The following is a 9806-nucleotide window of genomic DNA, read 5'->3' on the forward strand; positions in this document are numbered from 1 at the left end:
TAGGGCCTTAGAAGTCAACGCCCGAAGCATAAAATGCAATTAAAATACAACAGTGTTTCCATCATATAACAGGAATAATTGCAACCAGTTTGAAAGTGATGGCCAATTCTACGTTCCGGGCAACCTGGGTTTCACTCCAGGGCGTTGCTCCACCAGACCGAATAGTTACGGCCTTACAAGTCAACGCCAAAGGCATAAAATACAATATAAATACAGCAGCGTTTCCATCGTATAAAACGAATAATTGCAACCAGTGTGAAAGTTATGTTCATTTCCACATTCCGAGGGACCTAGGCTTCACCCTAGGGTGTTGCTCCAACAGATTGAATAGTTAGGGCCTTAGAAGTCAACGCCCGAACCATAAAATGCAAAAAAAATACAACCGCGTTTCCATCATATAACAGGAATAATTGCAACCACTTTGAAACTGATGGCCAATTCTACGTTCCGGGCAACCTAGGTTTCACTCCAGGGCGTTGCTCCACCAGACCGAATAGTTACGGCCTAAGAAGTCAACGCCAGAAGCATAAAATGCGATATAAATACAACAGTTTTTCCATCGTATAAAACGAATAATTGCAACCAGTATGAAACTTATGGTCATTTCTACTTTCCCAGCAAGCTAGGCTTCACCCTAGGGCGTTGCTCCAACAGATTGAATAGTTAGGGCCTTAGAAGTCAACGCCCGAAGCATAAAATGCAATTAAAATACAACAGTGTTTCCATCATATAACAGGAATAATTGCAACCAGTTTGAAAGTGATGGCCAATTCTACGTTCCGGGCAACCTGGGTTTCACTCCAGGGCGTTGCTCCACCAGACCGAATAGTTACGGCCTTAGAAGTCAACGCCAAAGGCATAAAATACAATATAAATACAGCAGCGTTTCCATCGTATAAAACGAATAATTGCAACCAGTGTGAAAGTTATGTTCATTTCCACATTCCGAGGGACCTAGGCTTCACTCTAGGGCGTTGCTCCACCAGATCGAATAGTTAGGTCCTTAGAAGTAAACGACAGAAGCATAAAATACGATATAAATACAACAGCTTTTCCATCGTATAAAACGAATAATTGCAACCAGTATGAAACTTATGGTCATTCCTACTTTCCGAACAACCTAGGCTTCACCCTAGGGCGTTGCTCCAACAGATTGAATAGTTAGGGCCTTAGAAGTCAACGCCCGCACCATAAAATGCAAAAAAAATACAACCGCGTTTCCATCATATAACAGGAATAATTGCAACCACTTTGAAACTGATGGCCAATTCTACGTTCCGGGCGACCTATGCTTCACTCTAGGGCGTTGCTCCACCAGATCGAATAGTTAGGTCCTTAGAAGTAAACGCCAGAAGCATAAAATACGATATAAATACAACAGCTTTTCCATCGTATAAAACGAATAATTGCAACCAGTATGAAACTTATGGTCATTTCTACTTTCCGAGCAAGTTAGGCTTCACTCTAGGGCGTTGCTCCAACAGATTGAATAGTTAGGGCCTTAGAAGTCAACGCCCGAAGCATAAAATGCAATTAAAATACAACAGTGTTTCCATCATATAACAGGAATAATTGCAACCAGTTTGAAAGTGATGGCCAATTCTACGTTCCGGGCAACCTGGGTTTCACTCCAGGGCGTTGCTCCACCAGACCGAATAGTTACGGCCTTACAAGTCAACGCCAAAGGCATAAAATACAATATAAATACAGCAGCGTTTCCATCGTATAAAACGAATAATTGCAACCAGTGTGAAAGTTATGTTCATTTCCACATTCCGAGGGACCTAGGCTTCACCCTAGGGTGTTGCTCCAACAGATTGAATAGTTAGGGCCTTAGAAGTCAACGCCCGAACCATAAAATGCAAAAAAAATACAACCGCGTTTCCATCATATAACAGGAATAATTGCAACCACTTTGAAACTGATGGCCAATTCTACGTTCCGGGCAACCTAGGCTTCACTCCAGGGCGTTGCTCCACCAGACCGAATAGTTACGGCCTAAGAAGTCAACGCCAGAAGCATAAAATGCGATATAAATACAACAGTTTTTCCATCGTATAAAACGAATAATTGCAACCAGTATGAAACTTATGGTCATTTCTACTTTCCCAGCAAGCTAGGCTTCACCCTAGGGCGTTGCTCCAACAGATTGAATAGTTAGGGCCTTAGAAGTCAACGCCCGAAGCATAAAATGCAATTAAAATACAACAGTGTTTCCATCATATAACAGGAATAATTGCAACCAGTTTGAAAGTGATGGCCAATTCTACGTTCCGGGCAACCTGGGTTTCACTCCAGGGCGTTGCTCCACCAGACCGAATAGTTACGGCCTTAGAAGTCAACACCAAAGGCATAAAATACAATATAAATACAGCAGCGTTTCCATCGTATAAAACGAATAATTGCAACCAGTGTGAAAGTTATGTTCATTTCCACATTCCGAGGGACCTAGGCTTCACTCTAGGGCGTTGCTCCACCAGATCGAATAGTTAGGTCCTTAGAAGTAAACGCCAGAAGCATAAAATACGATATAAATACAACAGCTTTTCCATCGTATAAAACGAATAATTGCAACCAGTATGAAACTTATGGTCATTCCTACTTTCCGAACAACCTAGGCTTCACCCTAGGGCGTTGCTCCAACAGATTGAATAGTTAGGGCCTTAGAAGTCAACGCCCGCACCATAAAATGCAAAAAAAATACAACCGCGTTTCCATCATATAACAGGAATAATTGCAACCACTTTGAAACTGATGGCCAATTCTACGTTCCGGGCAACCTAGGTTTCACTCCAGGGCGTTGCTCCACCAGACCGAATACTTACGGCCTAAGAAGTCAACGCCAGAAGCATAAAATGCGATATAAATACAACAGTTTTTCCATCGTATAAAACGAATAATTGCAACCAGTATGAAACTTATGGTCATTTCTACTTTCCCAGCAAGCTAGGCTTCACCCTAGGGCGTTGCTCCAACAGATTGAATAGTTAGGGCCTTAGAAGTCAACACCCGAAGCATAAAATGCAGTTAAAATACAACAGTGTTTCCATCATATAACAGGAATAATTGCAACCAGTTTGAAAGTGACGGCCAATTCAACGTTCCGGGCAACCTAGGCTTCGCGCTAGGGCGTTGCTCCAACAGATTGAATAGTTAGGGCCCTAGAAGTCAACGCCCGAAGCATAAAATGCAATTAAAATACAACAGTGTTTCCATCATATAACAGGAATAATTGCAACCAGTTTGAAAGTGATGGCCAATTCTACGTTCCGGGCAACCTAGGCATCACTCTATTGCGTTGATCCACCAGATCGAATAGTTAGTGCCTTAGAAGTCAACGCCAGAAGCATAAAACACAATATAAATACAACAGCTTTTCCATCGTATAAAACGAATAATTGCAACCAGTTTGAAAGTGATGGCCAATTCTACCTTCCGGGCGACCTATGCTTCACTCTAGGGCGTTGCTCCGCCAGGTCGAATAGTTAGTGCCTTAGAAGTCAACGCCAGAAGCATAAAATACAATATAAATACAACAGTTTTTCCATCGTATAAAACGAATAATTGCAACCAGTATGAAACTTGTGGTCATTTCTACTTCCCGAACAACCTAGGCTTCACCCTGGGGCGTTGCTCCAACAGATTGAATAGTTAGGGCCTTAGAAGTCAACGCCCGAACCATAAAATGCAAAAAAAATACAACAGTGTTTCCATCATATAACAGGAATAGTTGCAACCAGTTTGAAAGTGATGGCCAATTCTACGTTCCGGGCAACCTGGGTTTCACACCAGGGCGTTGCTCCACCAGACCGAATAGTTACGGCCTTAGAAGTCAACGCCAAAGGCATAAAATACAATATAAATACAACAGCGTTTCCATCGTATAAAACGAATAATTGCAACCAGTATGAAACTTATGTTCATTTCTACTTTCCGAGCAAGTTAGGCTTCATCCTAGGGCGTTGCTCCAACAGATTGAATAGTTAGGGCCTTAGAAGTCAACGCCCGAAGCATAAAATGCAATTAAAATACAACAGTGTTTCCATCATATAACAGGAATAATTGCAACCAGTTTGAAAGTGATGGCCAATTCTACGTTCCGGGCAACCTAGGCTTCACTCTAGGGCGTTGCTCCACCAGATAGAATAGTTAGTGCATTTGAAGTCAACGCCAGAAGCATAAAATACAATATAAATACAACAGTTTTTCCATCGTATAAAACGAATAATTGCAACCAGTTTGAAAGTGATGGCCAATTCTACCTTCCGGGCAACCTATGCTTCACTCTAGGGCGTTGCTCCGCCAGGTCGAATAGCTAGTGCCTTAGAAGTCAACGCCCGAACCATAAAATGCAAAAAAAATACAACAGTGTTTCCATCATATAACAGGAATAATTGCAACCAGTTTGAAAGTGATGGCCAATTCTACGTTCCGGGCAACCTGGGTTTCACTCCAGGGCGTTGCTCCACCAGACCGAATAGTTACGGCCTTAGAAGTCAACGCCAAAGGCATAAAATACAATATAAATACAGCAGCGTTTCCATCGTATAAAACGGATAATTGCAACCAGTGTGAAAGTTATGTTCATTTCCACATTCCGAGGGACCTAGGCTTCACTCTAGGGCGTTGCACCACCAGATCGAATAGTTAGGTCCTTAGAAGTAAACGCCAGAAGCATAAAATACGATATAAATACAACAGCTTTTCCATCGTATAAAACGAATAATTGCAACCAGTATGAAACTTATGGTCATTCCTACTTTCCGAACAACCTAGGCTTCACCCTAGGGCGTTGCTCCAACAGATTGAATAGTTAGGGCCTTAGAAGTCAACGCCCGAACCATAAAATGCAAAAAAAATACAACAGTGTTTCCATCATATAACAGGAATAATTGCAACCAGTTTGAAAGTGATGGCCAATTCTACCTTCCGGGCGACCTATGCTTCACTCTAGGGCGTTGCTCCGCCAGATCGAATAGTTAGTGCCTTAGAAGTCAACGCCAGAAGCATAAAATACAATATAAATACAACAGTTTTTCCATCGTATAAAACGAATAATTGCAACCAGTATGAAACTTGTGGTCATTTCTACTTTCCGAACAACCTAGGCTTCACCCTGGGGCGTTGCTCCAACAGATTGAATAGTTAGGGCCTTAGAAGTCAACGCCCGAACCATAAAATGCAAAAAAAATACAACAGTGTTTCCATCATATAACAGGAATAATTGCAACCAGTTTGAAAGTGATGGCCAATTCTACGTTCCGGGCAACCTGGGTTTCACACAAGGGCGTTGCTCCACCAGACCGAATAGTTACGGCCTAAGAAGTCAACGCCAGAAGCATAAAATGCGATATAAATACAACAGTTTTTCCATCGTATAAAACGAATAATTGCAACCAGTATGAAACTTATGGTCATTTCTACTTTCCCAGCAAGCTAGGCTTCACCCTAGGGCGTTGCTCCAACAGATTGAATAGTTAGGGCCTTAGAAGTCAACGCCCGAAGCATAAAATGCAATTAAAATACAACAGTGTTTCCATCATATAACAGGAATAATTGCAACCAGTTTGAAAGTGATGGCCAATTCTACGTTCCGGGCAACCTGGGTTTCACTCCAGGGCGTTGCTCCACCAGACCGAATAGTTACGGCCTTAGAAGTAAACGCCAGAAGCATAAAATACGATATAAATACAACAGCTTTTCCATCGTATAAAACGAATAATTGCAACCAGTATGAAACTTATGGTCATTCCTACTTTCCGAACAACCTAGGCTTCACCCTAGGGCGTTGCTCCAACAGATTGAATAGTTAGGGCCTTAGAAGTCAACGCCCGCACCATAAAATGCAAAAAAAATACAACCGCGTTTCCATCATATAACAGGAATAATTGCAACCACTTTGAAACTGATGGCCAATTCTACGTTCCGGGCAACCTAGGTTTCACTCCAGGGCGTTGCTCCACCAGACCGAATAGTTACGGCCTAAGAAGTCAACGCCAGAAGCATAAAATGCGATATAAATACAACAGTTTTTCCATCGTATAAAACGAATAATTGCAACCAGTATGAAACTTATGGTCATTTCTATTTTCCCAGCAAGCTAGGCTTCACCCTAGGGCGTTGCTCCAACAGATTGAATAGTTAGGGCCTTAGAAGTCAACACCCGAAGCATAAAATGCAGTTAAAATACAACAGTGTTTCCATCATATAACAGGAATAATTGCAACCAGTTTGAAAGTGACGGCCAATTCAACGTTCCGGGCAACCTAGGCTTCGCGCTAGGGCGTTGCTCCACCAGATCGAAAAGATAGTGCCTTAGAAGTCAACGCCCGAAGCATAAAATGCAATTAAAATACAACAGTGTTTCCATCATATAACAGGAATAATTGCAACCAGTTTGAAAGTGATGGCCAATTCTACGTTCCGGGCAACCTAGGCATCACTCTATTGCGTTGATCCACCAGATCGAATAGTTAGTGCCTTAGAAGTCAACGCCAGAAGCATAAAACACAATATAAATACAACAGCTTTTCCATCGTATAAAACGAATAATTGCAACCAGTATGAAACTTATGGTCATTTCTACTTTCCGAGCAAGTTAGGCTTCACCCTAGGGCGTTGCTCCAACAGATTGAATAGTTAGGGCCCTAGAAGTCAACGCCCGAAGCATAAAATGCAATTAAAATACAACAGTGTTTCCATCATATAACAGGAATAATTGCAACCAGTTTGAAAGTGATGGCCAATTCTATGTTCCGTGCAACCTAGGCTTCACTCTAGGGCGTTGCTCCACCAGATAGAATAGTTAGTGCCTTTGAAGTCAACGCCAGAAGCATAAAATACAATATAAATACAACAGTTTTTCCATCGTATAAAACGAATAATTGCAACCAGTTTGAAAGTGATGGCCAATTCTACCTTCCGGGCGACCTATGCTTCACTCTAGGGCGTTGCTCCGCCAGGTCGAATAGTTAGTGCCTTAGAAGTCAACGCCAGAAGCATAAAATACAATATAAATACAACAGTTTTTCCATCGTATAAAACGAATAATTGCAACCAGTATGAAACTTGTGGTCATTTCTACTTTCCGAACAACCTAGGCTTCACCCTGGGGCGTTGCTCCAACAGATTGAATAGTTAGGGCCTTAGAAGTCAACGCCCGAACCATAAAATGCAAAAAAAATACAACAGTGTTTCCATCATATAACAGGAATAATTGCAACCAGTTTGAAAGTGATGGCCAATTCTACGTTCCGGGCAACCTGGGTTTCACTCCAGGGCGTTGCTCCACCAGACCGAATAGTTACGGCCTTACAAGTCAACGCCAAAGGCATAAAATACAATATAAATACAGCAGCGTTTCCATCGTATAAAACGAATAATTGCAACCAGTGTGAAAGTTATGTTCATTTCCACATTCCGAGGGACCTAGGCTTCACCCTAGGGTGTTGCTCCAACAGATTGAATAGTTAGGGCCTTAGAAGTCAACGCCCGAACCATAAAATGCAAAAAAAATACAACCGCGTTTCCATCATATAACAGGAATAATTGCAACCACTTTGAAACTGATGGCCAATTCTACGTTCCGGGCAACCTAGGCTTCACTCCAGGGCGTTGCTCCACCAGACCGAATAGTTACGGCCTAAGAAGTCAACGCCAGAAGCATAAAATGCGATATAAATACAACAGTTTTTCCATCGTATAAAACGAATAATTGCAACCAGTATGAAACTTATGGTCATTTCTACTTTCCCAGCAAGCTAGGCTTCACCCTAGGGCGTTGCTCCAACAGATTGAATAGTTAGGGCCTTAGAAGTCAACGCCCGAAGCATAAAATGCAATTAAAATACAACAGTGTTTCCATCATATAACAGGAATAATTGCAACCAGTTTGAAAGTGATGGCCAATTCTACGTTCCGGGCAACCTGGGTTTCACTCCAGGGCGTTGCTCCACCAGACCGAATAGTTACGGCCTTAGAAGTCAACACCAAAGGCATAAAATACAATATAAATACAGCAGCGTTTCCATCGTATAAAACGAATAATTGCAACCAGTGTGAAAGTTATGTTCATTTCCACATTCCGAGGCACCTAGGCTTCACTCTAGGGCGTTGCTCCACCAGATCGAATAGTTAGGTCCTTAGAAGTAAACGCCAGAAGCATAAAATACGATATAAATACAACAGCTTTTCCATCGTATAAAACGAATAATTGCAACCAGTATGAAACTTATGGTCATTCCTACTTTCCGAACAACCTAGGCTTCACCCTAGGGCGTTGCTCCAACAGATTGAATAGTTAGGGCCTTAGAAGTCAACGCCCGCACCATAAAATGCAAAAAAAATACAACCGCGTTTCCATCATATAACAGGAATAATTGCAACCACTTTGAAACTGATGGCCAATTCTACGTTCCGGGCAACCTAGGTTTCACTCCAGGGCGTTGCTCCACCAGACCGAATAGTTACGGCCTAAGAAGTCAACGCCAGAAGCATAAAATGCGATATAAATACAACAGTTTTTCCATCGTATAAAACGAATAATTGCAACCAGTATGAAACTTATGGTCATTTCTACTTTCCCAGCAAGCTAGGCTTCACCCTAGGGCGTTGCTCCAACAGATTGAATAGTTAGGGCCTTAGAAGTCAACACCCGAAGCATAAAATGCAGTTAAAATACAACAGTGTTTCCATCATATAACAGGAATAATTGCAACCAGTTTGAAAGTGACGGCCAATTCAACGTTCCGGGCAACCTAGGCTTCGCGCTAGGGCGTTGCTCCAACAGATTGAATAGTTAGGGCCCTAGAAGTCAACGCCCGAAGCATAAAATGCAATTAAAATACAACAGTGTTTCCATCATATAACAGGAATAATTGCAACCAGTTTGAAAGTGATGGCCAATTCTACGTTCCGGGCAACCTAGGCATCACTCTATTGCGTTGATCCACCAGATCGAATAGTTAGTGCCTTAGAAGTCAACGCCAGAAGCATAAAACACAATATAAATACAACAGCTTTTCCATCGTATAAAACGAATAATTGCAACCAGTTTGAAAGTGATGGCCAATTCTACCTTCCGGGCGACCTATGCTTCACTCTAGGGCGTTGCTCCGCCAGGTCGAATAGTTAGTGCCTTAGAAGTCAACGCCAGAAGCATAAAATACAATATAAATACAACAGTTTTTCCATCGTATAAAACGAATAATTGCAACCAGTATGAAACTTGTGGTCATTTCTACTTCCCGAACAACCTAGGCTTCACCCTGGGGCGTTGCTCCAACAGATTGAATAGTTAGGGCCTTAGAAGTCAACGCCCGAACCATAAAATGCAAAAAAAATACAACAATGTTTCCATCATATAACAGGAATAGTTGCAACCAGTTTGAAAGTGATGGCCAATTCTACGTTCCAGGCAACCTGGGTTTCACACCAGGGCGTTGCTCCACCAGACCGAATAGTTACGGCCTTAGAAGTCAACGCCAAAGGCATAAAATACAATATAAATACAACAGTTTTTCCATCGTATAAAACGAATAATTGCAACCAGTTTGAAAGTGATGGCCAATTCTACCTTCCGGGCAACCTATGCTTCACTCTAGGGCGTTGCTCCGCCAGGTCGAATAGCTAGTGCCTTAGAAGTCAACGCCCGAACCATAAAATGCAAAAAAAATACAACAGTGTTTCCATCATATAACAGGAATAATTGCAACCAGTTTGAAAGTGATGGCCAATTCTACGTTCCGGGCAACCTGGGTGTCACTCCAGGGCGTTGCTCCACCAGACCGAATAGTTACGGCCTTAGA

The sequence above is a fragment of the Calliopsis andreniformis genome, unplaced genomic scaffold, assembly GCF_051401765.1.
Source record: "Calliopsis andreniformis isolate RMS-2024a unplaced genomic scaffold, iyCalAndr_principal scaffold0025, whole genome shotgun sequence".
In the NCBI taxonomy this organism is placed as follows: domain Eukaryota; kingdom Metazoa; phylum Arthropoda; class Insecta; order Hymenoptera; family Andrenidae; genus Calliopsis; species Calliopsis andreniformis.